Below are 14436 nucleotides of genomic sequence, written 5' to 3'. Positions count from 1 at the left end.
GTACCTCCTTAAAAGAAAATTCACCAAACTTTCCTGGTGCTCTTCTCATATCCATCGATATGGTATTCCTGGCTGCTTTTTTTTTTTTTTTTTTTTTAATTGGCTCCCTGCCACACCTTGACTCTCTATCATGCTCCATCATGCTTTCTTTTAATCTGAATATTTAGTGTTCTTTCATGTCTTAATTACAGCAAATTGCAGCACTGTTGGCACCATTTCTTGAAATTAATCCCAGAGTACTTTGTTTCTGTCAAGCAGTCAAAGCCTTGGAGAATAATAGTAAATGTTATTGCAGATCTAAATTTAAATGACTGTCTATGTATTTAACTTAAGCCTTTAATTATTCGTGCCGAACTGTTTTTGGTTCAAATGTTAAACATTATTCATTGAGAATGTAGAATTACTTTAGACAGCTTAAAACCTGCAGACATGTTTGGCTGTGATTTTAGCACAACAATTATTTATATTAACATATTTTCTCAGGTGTATAAAGCTTAGCAAATGGTGTGTGATATCTTCTTATGGATAGTTATGTCAGCATTCCATTAGTTCTGTCATTATTAATAAAAGGTGTGGATTTAGGTTCATTTGATTCTAAATGGCTTTTTCCTAACCGATTGTTAAATTATAAACCCAACACAAGAATGATTTGGTATTATTATTGCTAATACTCTTTAAGCAATTCAGTATAATGAAACACTTTGAAAATTCTCACAAACGTAAGAGTGATATTGGTTGGTTTGTTTGTTTTTCTATGGAAAATTTACAAGTCCTGGAACTCTCAATGGCCAATTATTTCATAACCCCATTCTGAGCGGACTGTACAAATATTCAGATTAAAGAAAACATATTATAAAAGTTATAAAATAATATTAGCTTTAAAAATCCTAAGTAGTAGAATTCATTATTCATGTTTTATGTATACATGTTTAAAGATTCAGAAATAAGGAAATTCTGGGATGTAGAGAATGGATATTTCTTGATTAGATTTCAGATAATTGACTTTCATGCTAATTTTTTAAAAGGAAACCAACTCTTAATGAATAATTAGAACTGCATACTTTGTAAAGTGAATATACTTTTCAGTGAAGTGCATAGTGGGTGCCTGTGTATCACAGTGTGCACTCAATGAACTCCCACAGGGAAATGAGCTCCATAGACATCAGGACCTTGCTCTATGTATCTATCTGTGCGTTGCCAGCATCTAAGCCCAGAGTCCTATATTTAGCTGTCTATACAATAAGCGTTTAGTGAATTGAATTGGATAGATGGTGTTAATTTCACCTGTCAGACATGTGTCACTTTCCCCACTAGGAAAAATGTGTCCTTTGCTTTGCCTCTGAAATACAAAGTGAATAGGGAAGGATTTACACTTACAGTTTTGGCAGATTTATCTTCAAGCCATCTACAGGCATAAGTTAATAAATACTACATTTTTATTTTGTTTTAATCTCTATCTAAATGAAGCTTGATGGCATTTCTATTACCGACCCTTACGGTATATAATGAATTTAGAGACAAACAACAAGAGAAAGATGGATTCACAAAATTGATGGTAAAAGAGATATTTCTCAATAATTCAGAAAAAATGTACAAAGTAATACGTTTCTAGTTTCCTCTCCTTATCAATAGCAATGTGATTTTTTTTTTTACCAGATATCTGTTTCTCTGTGTCTCACAATCTCAAGGGTGTAGCTGATTTTTCTAACAACAAAGTTTCCTGGCAGCTGTAAAGTCATTTTCAAGCTGTGTTATCTGCTGTTCTAACCGAGCAAGTTCCACTTTGTGTTTCTGTTAGGTAGCTATTACACCCAAATGCAGTGACTGCAAGGTCTTTTTGATCTTTTCAGTTCCAAGAACGGCTTTCTCCCCCCACATATTGGTCAAGTATATTAGCCATTTCAGCTTTTTCTTCCTCTGTGATCTACTCACATTCTCAAACTTCCAGAGATGTTTGCATTGCATTTAAAAATCATGGTTAAAATGAGAAATTAAGGTTCATGATACCAGATATAGTCTGTTCATTATAATCTCTAAACATTATTATAGACTTAGAAAAAAATAAACAGGCATGTCTGTCTGTTAGTACAGCCAGTGTAACTTAGAAACTGAGGAATATCAGAGTGAAACCAATTATCTCAGCCCTGGGGTAGTTCCACATATACTGTTTAGACATCTTACGGAATCAAGGAGCAATCAAATTTTTTCAACAAGTCTAAAAGCAGGACTTCTACACACTTGTTTTATATAATTAAGATATTTCTCTTCTCATAAGAATTATTCCAAAATAGTCTATTTGATGTCTAATTTTTGTAATTAATTACCAGCTACATACCTAAGTTAAAACTGTTATTGCATTTTAAAAATCATTTTATATGAATTTTCCTAATTTTGTCCTTACTGTAAATTGTAAAGTATTGTCACTCATTTTATAGATAAAGAAAGTAAACTCTAAGTCTTTTGCTCTTCCTCCAATATCATGCTATTTTCTTGAGTGACTGGGTTTTAGGTAACCATTAATGGGTTAATAAGCTTATTTTTAATTAAAATGTGTTTATATTACAGTAATCATATAATCCTGAGAATGATAACACTGTATTTAATGTAAATCACAAATCAGTACAAACCATACATCTAAATAAGTCACCTCTAAAATTTTGGCATTGTGATGTAAATTCTCTACTATCCACTTATTTTATGTGATAATTATAATTCCTTCTTAGCAATAGAAAACAAAATCTCCAAAAGGAACCCCCCTACACCACTGGTGGGAATGTGTATTGGTGCAGCCACTATGGAGAACAGTATGGAGGTTCCTTAAAAAACTAAAAATAGAGTTACTGTATAATCCAGCAATCCTACTCCTGGGGACATATCCAGAAAAAAAAAGCAACACTAATTCAAAAGATACATGTCCTTCAATGTTCATAGAAGAACTATTTCAATAGCCAAGACATGGAAGCGTCCTAAGTGTCCATTGACAGATAAACGGATAAAGAAATAAAGAAGATGTGGTATATAGATAGATAGATAGATAGATAGATAGATAGATAGATAGACAGACAGACAGACTATGCAATATTACTCAGCCATAAAAAAGAGTGAAATAATACCATTTGCAGCAACATGGATGGACCTAGAAATTATCATATTAAGTGAAGTCAAAGATAAATATCATATGAAATCACTTATATGTGGAATTTTAAATACAAATGAACTTATTTACAAAACAGAAATAGACTCACATTGACCAAAAAAAGAAAAACCTTACAGTTACCAAAGGGGAAAGGGGGAGAAAGGATAAATTAGAAGTTTGGGATTAACATATACACACTATTATATATAAAATAAACAACAAACAAGGACCTACTATATAACTCAAGGATCTACATTCAATATCTTGTAATAACTTATACTGGAAGAGAATCTGAAAAATAATATGTCTATATATAATAATATATATATATATGTCAGTGAATCACTTTGCTGTACACCTGAAACTAGCAAAGTGTTGTAAATCAGCTATACATCAATATAAATAAATAAATAAGAAAATCTCTCCTTTTTTTTTTTTAAATGGAACTGGATTTTTCCCATTTGCATGGAGAGAAGACAATTGTGCACAGTGGAGGATTTCCTAAGAACCAAAAATGCAATCACTATCAAAAACCAGATAACACTGTTAGCTATTAATATTTAGTGTGACCGTATTGTGATTGGAATTTTGGGCAGAAGATGAATAGACATGGAAATGTGCTTAATGACAAAGAATGATTCGAAGAGTCCCGAGGCACAGGGAATACTGCACTCTAGGCAGCTGGCTCTGTGTACTGTAAAGCAGAATCAGGGAAACTAGACTATAGGCAGATAGCAAAAAGATTGCAAGGTGGAATACTAGACTGTCAGCAGAAGACACTGAAGGTAATAAGGTAAAAGCAAGAGATACTAGACTGTATGTGGGCGGAAAGTACCTACCATCATAAGTATGGAGCGAAGTGGTGTTTCTTCTAAATCTCATTTTACAAAGGGCCCTAGCTGGAAGCTGCTGCTGCTTAATGTGTTAAAAAAAAAAAAAATCAGAAGAGTAGAATTTTGGCCAGTCTTATTATTGGGAGCTTAGCTGATCATTTTTGGTTTTTGAGATTCAAAAGTGTCCTTCTGTACTTGCTACTCCATACAATGTACTAGAATTAGGCCATTATTTTATTGAGGACTGGGACTCTGTCATTTGTTTTTTATTTCATGGCCCTTGCTCTGCCACATAGGAGTTGCTCACAAAGGCATGTTAGATTGTACTGAAGTCTTCAGCAGCAGTAACAACTGTGATAGTGATGTGTTAAATCCACACCCCACCCCCACATTTGGAGGACAACCTCTGCAAAGAGACTGTACCATAAAAACTGATAAACTCACTAATTTGGAATTTTACGTAATAAAAATGTAGCAATAAATTACCAAAGTTTGGAAAATGAGTAGGTTAAGCGAGTAACTGTAGTTACAGTTGCGATCTACAATATTCTCTTGTAAGCACACAGTGAATTTCGGGAGAATCAATGTCTACTTTAATTTTAAGGAACAATCATGATGATTGATCATATTTAATCACAAAGAACATACAAGTCCTTTAAAAGCAAAATTTAAAAAATCGCATAGTCTGGCTTGATTAGAGATTCAAAAGTGATATTCTTTGTGTTTTTTCAAAAAACAGTCTTTGTTATTTATATGCAGAGTACGTGACTGAAGCTACAGTAGCACTAATTCTCTCTGGCATTTCTGTGTTGGTGGCTTTTTTCTCATTATATAACGTAGTCAAAATATTATGTATGCCAAAAGCTAACATAGTGTCACGTTGAACTGGAACCCAGGACAGGATTTCCAAGCTGATTTCAGTTTCCATCAAAGCTTCATTACTTATTAGCATAGTAAACTTAATTAAACCATTAAGCCTCTTTGAGTCCCAATTTGCTCACCTCAAAATAAGGATATAATATGGATCTCATAGAGATGCTATTATGATTAAAACTACGTCTGTTACATTTCTGATATTGTAAGCACTTAATAAAATCTATTAATTTTATTGCTGTGATTATTTTTACATTAAAATATATTTAAATTTAAGAAATTTAAAAAATTTTTAAAGAGCTACCATGTATAAAACTTACTATATATTTTAATCTCATTGTTCCCAAAAAGTGACTTTCTCCTTATGCTCTTGTATTAGTATCTTTGGAAAGATTTTCTCTGCAATCATGTGTTTATGTCTCCTTAATATGCTTTTTTATAATATAAAATAAGTCTATTAAGGGAAGTCTATGGACTATTCTAAAACAGTCTCCTTTTCAATTGTTAAGAAAGAAATCATAATTCAAGAAAAATTACTTTTGACAGAGTAAAGTGCTATTGTTATATTTTTACTTATTTTCAGTTGGAAGAGTCTGGGGCAGAGTTGACACTAAGGTTGCCATCTTCTCAGCCATCATCCTACTCGGGGAAGACTATAATCCATACCATGTCTTTATCAGTCTTAGAAAATGGCAAATTCTGCCCCCTCTGTGACAATTCTTCCCTCGTCTCATATATCAAGAAGCATCCCGCTTTTTCAAGTTCTTAGGAAAAAAGCTCACTGCCCATCTACCTACCTCTATTTATTTACACATTTATTTCTTAGTAAAAGTAGATTTCTTTAATAATGTGAATGGGTTCACCCATAAGCTGGCAGGGACCAAGATTTTCATTGTAGACATTAAAGAAATCCTGAGACTTGAGACCCAAAAGGATTATACCAAGTGATGTCATTCCTGGTGTAGTATGATTTTTACAGCACCCTCTTTCTGGATGGGATTGGAACAGCCAAGCCAGTAAGTGAAGGTGGCTATAGTCAGTGGCTCAAAGGAAATAGGGGATAACCATATGTCCCTAAGTTACATCTTTAAGCACTAGCTAGATATTAACCCTGTCTGTATGCATGCATGTATGCACGCATATATCTTTACATATATTTATTTATATATAAAGCTATATGTAGCCATATCTATCTATCAATTTATATCTGGATGGATAGATAGAAAATAGATGGATACGCCCCTATATATACAATACGTATATAGTGGCATTATATTTTTTTTTATATCCTCATAAAGAATGTGCCAGTACCTGTGGGCTATATCCATAAGCAGTTTCTGTTTCTTCTTTTTAGTCTTTAAAAAACTTGTGTTCTTGCAAGCTTAAAGTGGTGACCCACTAGTTATGGTGGATGTTTTGAAAAATGGAACAAAGTAGAAGTTTTATTTAGCAAATACACCCTTTATTAGCAGAACGACTGTATATTGCATAATGAAAGTAAGTCTGTGCCAAGAATCAGCAATGTGCATATTAATTCTTTCATTACCGCTCATGACTCTAGGCAAGTTAGAGAATCTCCCTGAGTATCACATTTCTCTTCTGGAAGTGGATTTTGTGGGTATGTGATGGAATATATTATCTCTACAGTCCTTTCTAGCTCTCAAGTTTTTGAAAACACAAACTTTAAAATTTGCATGTGAAGTCTTTAGTGATACTAGAAACAGGGTATTACTCAAATCAGTCAAAACCAAACTCATTAAATGTTTAGGAATAGGAAGAATGAGCATTTAACACCATCTCATCCAGTAAATTTTGCTTTTCTTGGAGACTCTGTCATTTATAATAAAATTTCTCCTCAGCCCTAGCCTTGCATGGTGGCCGCAGCCGTGCCGTCTCTGAGCCCTCTCCACTGCGGTGGGGGCCCTGCTGTTTTGCTTTGGGAAGCCTCAGATAGGCTCTTGCTAATACTTAAGGCCTATCTCTGCACCTTGAGCCTTATCTCTCTAATGAATGCCTGTTCACCCTCAGAGCAGAGCGCCCAGGGAGAGCCCAACCTCTTGGTCCTTGCTTTATGAACATCTACTTACTGGCTCTCAGGGTCAGAAGCTCTGTGATGCAGTCACTCTGGTATTGTAGTCTCTCCAGGAACCTAGGGTTCAAACAGCTCCTGCGGCCGCTAACCGCTATGGTGATAGATGGCTTCAAGCTGGTTCGATTGTTCCAGACTTCAGGTGGATAAATTCCTGTAAGTCTGGACTTGCTGCTGCACTGCTCTCAGCCTCTGTGTTCCTTCTGCTCTCTCTAGGCTGCCTAGCTTTAACGAGGTGCTTTCTCAGCACCTTGGCTCCCATAGTATCCAGGCGTCTTTATGCTAGTCCAGGCAAAGCTCAGAGCAAACCACCTTATTTTGAGTGCCCTTCTACAGCACCTAGTCTAGTCTCATTCCTTCTTTCAGTAAGAACAGAAAATGCAGATAAAAGCCATGCATTAAACTCTTCGTATTATACTGTGATATACATTGATACAAGGCTTGGGTATTTTTCTCCTAATCTGGACATTTACCTCCACTAGTAGGATAATCAGATGCCCTCCATTGCTCTCAGAAAGGAATCTGAATGTACAGCTTATGCTAAAAGCCTTTTTAAGTCTTGCGTGAGAGTAGAATTTTAAGGAATTTCAAGGAAATGGTTAGATAATAGTCCTATAGAAAGAGAGATGGATAAACTTGATAGATAGATTAAGATGAGAGAGGACAGAAAAAGAGAGAAATGAGAGAAAGTTGTTAGATCTCCACTCTAGATGCACTAGTTTTAATATATCTTACTCTGGATTTAACTATTAATTGAATTCAGCTTTTTTCACTTGTGTATTCTTAAAATTTGAAAAATGTTACATTTAGATATTATATTGTGTTTGAGTTTATTTTTAATGCAGAACTACCAATGTATACATTGCACTTAATGAAAAATGGCCACTGTATACTAATTAGTTAAATAAATTGCATACAAAAGTAAATAGTGTAGAACTGAAGGCCCTAAGCATTATTTCTGGTCCAGGGAAACTTCTACTCCTTCACAAAAACACAAAACAAAACTGATGTGGAATATAAGATAGAATGCAAAGGAAAATATAACCCTGGACAGTCGTGAGACTTCTTGAAAGAAGAATTGGAAAAGCAGCCATTCACCATGGAGTTATTTACTGAAGTCTAGCAGTGATTCAAGACACCTGACAGTTACCTGGGCATTCTAGGCATCTATGACCACCAATGACAAAAACATCAAATGTCACCAAATAGTATTTAAAAGCTACGATGTTATAAATGCTGTAGCTTCAAAGAGATAGCAGGACAGGTGCATACATGAAATAAGACTCACTTAATCTTGACTAATACACTTCTGGGTGATGTTGGCTAGACTTTATTTAATGTCTTTGCAAATTGATTTTATGGGTGAGATTGGTTTGGAGTTCTCTTTATTTCTTTTCTTTCCTTTTTTTTTTTTTTTTTTTGGAGGGTCAGGGGACTACGTAGCAGATGGACTACATCTTTCATCGCTGTTTGGTGTTAACATTTTGCCACCTTCATAAAAAAATGTTGGAAATTCTTCTTTCTTCTGTGCTTCAAAGGATTTCAAATAGCCTTGAGATGAGCTGTTTCTTAATTAATTACTCTGGGAAGTAGTCTTTTTTTGAGCATAGCTGTTTAACAGATCTCTTAGGTAGTATTAATCTGTTCAAATTATCTACCTTTTCTGTGATTGGTGGTGGCAGTGTACATTTTCCTAAAAAAATCATATATTATTCAAGTTTTCAAATGTGTTGGTATAGAATGAAGAAAATGAGTCTCTCATGATTTACTTAACACCACCTACATCTATGATTAATTTTATTATCAATATGTATGTCCTATATTTGTGTGTTATCAATTTTCCCAGTTTAGTTTAGAAAATGATTTATATATTATACTGTCTTAAACTTTTCCCCAAAATAGATCAATTTATTTATTAGACCTATTAACTTATTTATCATTATTAATTTCAGTACATGTATATAGTTTATTTTCAGACTTTCTTATATTAATTTTGTCATTTCCAGTTTATTAAGTTGGATGATTTTTTAAAAAATTTCTTTCAAATGTGTTGCACTATTTATTTATTTATTTATTTTAGCAGGGAGGTAATTTGATTTACTTATTTATGTTTAGAGGAGGTACTGGGGATTGAACCCAAGACGTTGTGTATTCTAAACATGCACTCTACCACAGAGCTATACCCTCCCTTCTAAGTTGGATGATCAACGCACCTATTTTAACTCTTTGCTTTCCATTAATTTAAGTATCTTAGGCCATGAGTTGTGTTCCCAAAAAAGTTTTAGCTTTATTTCAGAAGTTCAAAAAGGGGATTTTAATTATTTTCCATGTATTATTTATATACACATATACACATAATTATTATACATAATATATGTTTATATGATATATTCTATATAATATATGATCTATTTTATAATATATAATATGTAAGACTATATATATACATATATGTATCTCAAAATGAGCAAAGGATGTTAACAGGTATGTTACCAAAGAAGACATATAATTGGGTAATGTAATATTGTGATTTATAGTAAGATATATATTTGACTTTCTTCCTTGTTCCTGGCACAGAGCTTCTAAAACCCTTGGAATTTCCTAAGTGAGAAGAGCACAAAGGGTGTCTTTTGGTATGTTAATGAGGTGACTTTCGGAATGCCCCTAGGTAATCTGAAGAGGGGATCTAGTTGCCAGGGGAACCCATGATGTGATTAGTGAGCTGGACTTTCAGTACCATCCCACCACCCCTTCACCTCTAGGAAGGGGAAAGGGGCTGGAAGTTGAGTTTAATCACCAAAGGGTAATGATTTAATCAACCATGCCTGTTTAATGAAGCCATGGTAAAAACCCCCAAAAGGATGGGGTTCTGAGAGCTTCCAGTGAACATGTGGAGTGTGGTGCACCCAGGGAGCAAGGACACAAGGCGTCCTTTCACCATACCTTGTCGTATGCATCTCTTTCAGCTAGCTGCTCCTAAGTCATATCCTTTTATAAACCAGTAGTCTAGTATACAAAATGTTTCTGTAAGTTCTGTGAGCTGCTCTAGCAAAGTGACAGAACCCAAGGAGGGGTCCTGGGAACCTCCCATCTATGGCTGTTTGGTTAGAAGTACAGGTGGCAAACTGGACTTGGCATCTGGCCTCTGAAGTGTGAGTGGAGGACAGTCTTTATTTGTGGCATCTGATGCTCTCTCCACGTAGATCATGTCAGGACTAAGTTAACTGATGGGTGGGCTTGAAAAAAAATCACATATCAGAGCTAATATGTACATGACAAGCTCAAAATTAGAGAAATATAAATTAAACCTACAGTGAGATACTATTTCATACCCACTAGGTCAGCAATACAAAATAAAACTAACAATAACAAACAGTGATGACATTGTGGAGAAGTATCATACATTTCTGGAGGCTGTGAAATGGTACAACCACTTTGGAAAATAGCTGGATATTTTCTCAGAAACTTAAACTACCGTAGGGCTTAGCACTTTCTACGTATATTCCCAGGTTATATAAAAATGTATGTCCACAAGAACTTCCTCATGAACGTTCACACTGTTATTCTCAAAAGTCAAAAAAGTGGAAAAAACCTAAATGTCCCATCAATTGATAAATAAATAGACAAAGTGTGGTATATTGACACAATAGAATACTACTCAGTAATAAAAAGGAAGGAACTGCTGGCCATGTTATGTCACAGATTAACTTCAGAAAACATTCTAAGTATAAGAAGCTAAACACAAGAGATGCCATGTTATATGATCCCAGTTACGTAAAATGTCCGACAAAGCAATTATATAGAGACGGAAGGTAGATTAGCGGATGACTGGGGCTAGAGGTAGGCATGGGATGATAGTGGGGCTGAGATGTGAATGGGCATGAGCAATCTTTGGGGGAGATATGAAGTGTTCTGAAACTGATTTATGATGATTACTGAACCAGTCAATAAAGTTACTAAAAACACCCTTCAGTTGTACATTTGAAATGGGTTAATTTTGTGATATTTAAAATACATCTTACTAAGATTTTAAATATGTTTATATATGTATACTTACACAGAAATATATGTATTTTTTCAGCTTAAGGCAATGTACTTTTTATATTTTCCTATATAACTTTGTGTTCTCTTAAATCAGAAGGTGTAGTATATAATAATTTGATTTTTCAAAGCTGCTTGAAGTGTTTTTTGACATTATATGTGACCAAATTTTAAAGCTCATAGCATTTTTAAAAGAATATTTTCTATTATCAGTGTACAGAACTTAAAAATTATAACTATATATTAATAATATTATTTAGACTGTTTACATATTTATTTTTGTGTTATCAATTTAAAAACACATAAAATAGAAGAGAATAATTAGAATCTCCTGTTACAAATCTGTTTCTATTTCTTGCTGGATTTCCCAATGATTTGGTTCTATGGCTGTTTTATTTAATGAATGAACATCCTTTTTGATCTTTGGTATAAAATGTATTTTAAAATTCTTTTCTTCACTTAATTATTTTTTACCCTGAATTTTTTATTTTTTTCTGATTTAAAATGGTTAACTCCACTTTTGGAATTCTGTTTATTTGCATATACTTGGCCTGGCTAGATCCATCTTTTCTATATTTGTCTTTTCTGGTTTATTTTCCAATGTGTGTATTTTTGTATGCAATATATTATTATGTTTTGTTCTTGGTCCAAATAGAGAGTCTTTTACTTTAAATGGTTGAGCTAAGCCCGTTTACATTTATTTAAATGATATATATGCTTGGTTAATTATGTCATTTATTTTCTCCCACTGCTTTTGAAAACATTCACTATGTAAATAATGTTTATTTTCTTTTATACATGCTTGTGCAGCTTTTTTCTCTGATAACTTGAAATGTTTCTATGTTTTCTAGAAGTTTCTTTATGAGTATTACTTTTAGCAGTATGCTTAGTTATCTAAATCTTTAGACAAGCTCTGTTGACATCCTCTCCTACTTAGGTCCCAACCATTGCTTATTTTGTGTCAATCAGAAAAGACTAGGTTATTCTGCAGTAAAAAGAACACAGCATTTCAATGACTTATCACAACAAAGCTTATTTCTTGCTCAAAGTGCCCTGCAGTCTGGGCATCTCTCCAAAGCAGCTGTTCTCCATGCGGTAGCTCAGAATTCCATGCTACTTCAGTCTTGTGGCACCTACCTCTCAACACAGTGCTTCACATCCACTCTGCAAGGGAGGGGAGCTCTTCCAATATAGAAGGACAATTCAAACACAATAAAAATGATTAGAATCTAACCCTATTGGAATTAGTTATTTTATTGTCACTCTCAGTCATATTTCCTTAATCATACTGTAAGTTTTTTTGTAGTGGGAAGAGAAGTAACATATTTTTTCTCTAGCCATCTAAAAAACAGTGAGGCACAAAAAAATTATTTTTTAGAATTTGTTTAAAATTAGCTGCATACTGAATTCTGAATCACCTTCCAAAGAGAATTCCCTGAAGTTCGGGAGAAATGTGGAGTAATTACATCAGACTAATAAGTACTGCTGTTATCCAGATATGGTCAGTGGGGAAGGAAAATGGGATTTTAAACTCAATTAGCTTTTATCTTACTATCACTGTATGGAATTAGAGTGGAAATTGGAATGTAAAATAATACATTTTGTTTTAAATCAATGCTTGCTAAATTTTATTTTATTTTTACTCTGTTTTTTTCAAATGTGCTCTTCAAATTGGGGACTTGCACAGGATAAAACTGTGGAAAAGGATTTAGCTGAATCAGAACGATAGTACATAAGTCAATGATAGCAAATTCTCCTTACTAAGAAAATAGAAAGTAGAACATTTTTCCAGGGGTACCATTATCCATTAACACTATCTTTTACTATATATCTGTTTCTCTCTATCCATCTGTATATCTATATTTATAGCTACATATAGCTCCGTTACATATGTATTGGGTGAGCATATATGCAATACATATATGTCCAAATGTAAAGAAAAGAGATACTAAAAGTAATGGGACATATGCATTCAAGTTATTATTTAAAACATACTGAATGCAGTTTATATACATTATTATAAACATCAAAATTTAAAACATAAAGTAGTACTTTCCAATATTATGCTATCAGATAACACTAATATTTTTTTATCTATTTATTTATCTATTTATCAAACAATTTCTTTATCTATTTATTCATTGATGGACATTTAGGTTGCTTCCACGTCTTAGCTATTACCAATAATGATGCTGTGAACACTGGTGTGCAGGTATCTTTTTAAATTAGTTTTTATTTGCTTCAGATAAATAAACCAGAAGTGGAATTGCTGCATCATATGATAGTTCTACTTTTAATATTTTTGAGAACTTCCATACTGTTTTCCATAGTGGCTGCACCAATTTACATTCTCTCCAGCAGTGCACAATGTTTCCATTTCCTCCACATTCTCACCAACCCTTGTTATTTCTTGTCTCTTTGGTAATAGTCATTCTAACATGTCTGAGGTGCATCTCATAATGGTTTTAGTTTGCACTTCCCTGATAATTAGTAATACTGAACACACTTTCATGTACCAAATGGCCACCACTATGTCTTCTTTGGAAAAAATGTTTATTCAGATCCTCTGCCCAGTTTCAGTCAGATTGTTTTTTGGTGTTTTATTTTGTTTTGGTTTGGTTTTCACTACTGAGTTATGAGTTCTTTATATATTTTGGATATTAATCTCTTACCAGATAGATGATTTGTAAACATTTTCTCCCATTTAGTAGGTTGCTTTTTACTTTGATGGTTTCTTTGATGTGCAGAAACTTTCCAGTTTGATATAGTCCCAATTGTTTACTTACTTGTTCATTTTTGCTTCTGTTGCATTTGCTTTTGGTGTCAAATCCAAAAAAACTACTACCAAGATCAATATCAGGAACTTACCACCTATGTTTTCTTATAGAAGGTTTATGGTTTCAGGTCTTAGGTTCCAAGTCTTTAATCAGTTTTCAGGTAATTTGTGTATATAATGTAAAATAGGGGTTACATTTTATTCTTTTCCATGTGATATTCCAGTTTTCCCAACATCTTTTATTGAGGAGATTTTCCTTTCACTATTGTATATTCTTGGCTCCTTTGCTGTACATTATTTGACTATATGAGCAGATTTATTTCTAGGGTCTCTCTTCTTTTCCATCAATTTATGTGTCTGTTTTATGCCAATACCATACTGTTTTGATTACTTTAGCTTTGTAATATAGTTTGAAAGCAGGAAGTGTGATGCTTCTACCTTTTTCCTTCTCATGATTGCTTTGGCTTTTGGAGTCTTTTGTGGTTCCATACAAGTTTTAGAATTGTTTGTTTTATTTCTGGAAAAATGGTACTGAATTTTTTATAGGAATTGAATTAATGTGTAGGTTTCTCTGAGTAGTATAGACATTTTAGCAATAATAATTCTTCCAGGCCATAAGCACAGAATGTTTTTCTATGATTTGTGTCTTCCTCAGTTTCTTTCATCAACATCTTATAGTTTTCAGAGT

The sequence above is a fragment of the Camelus dromedarius genome, chromosome 30, assembly GCF_036321535.1.
Source record: "Camelus dromedarius isolate mCamDro1 chromosome 30, mCamDro1.pat, whole genome shotgun sequence".
NCBI classification, from domain to species: domain Eukaryota; kingdom Metazoa; phylum Chordata; class Mammalia; order Artiodactyla; family Camelidae; genus Camelus; species Camelus dromedarius.
The sequence above is the reverse complement of the archived record's forward strand: the minus strand, read 5'-3'. Positions refer to the sequence as shown.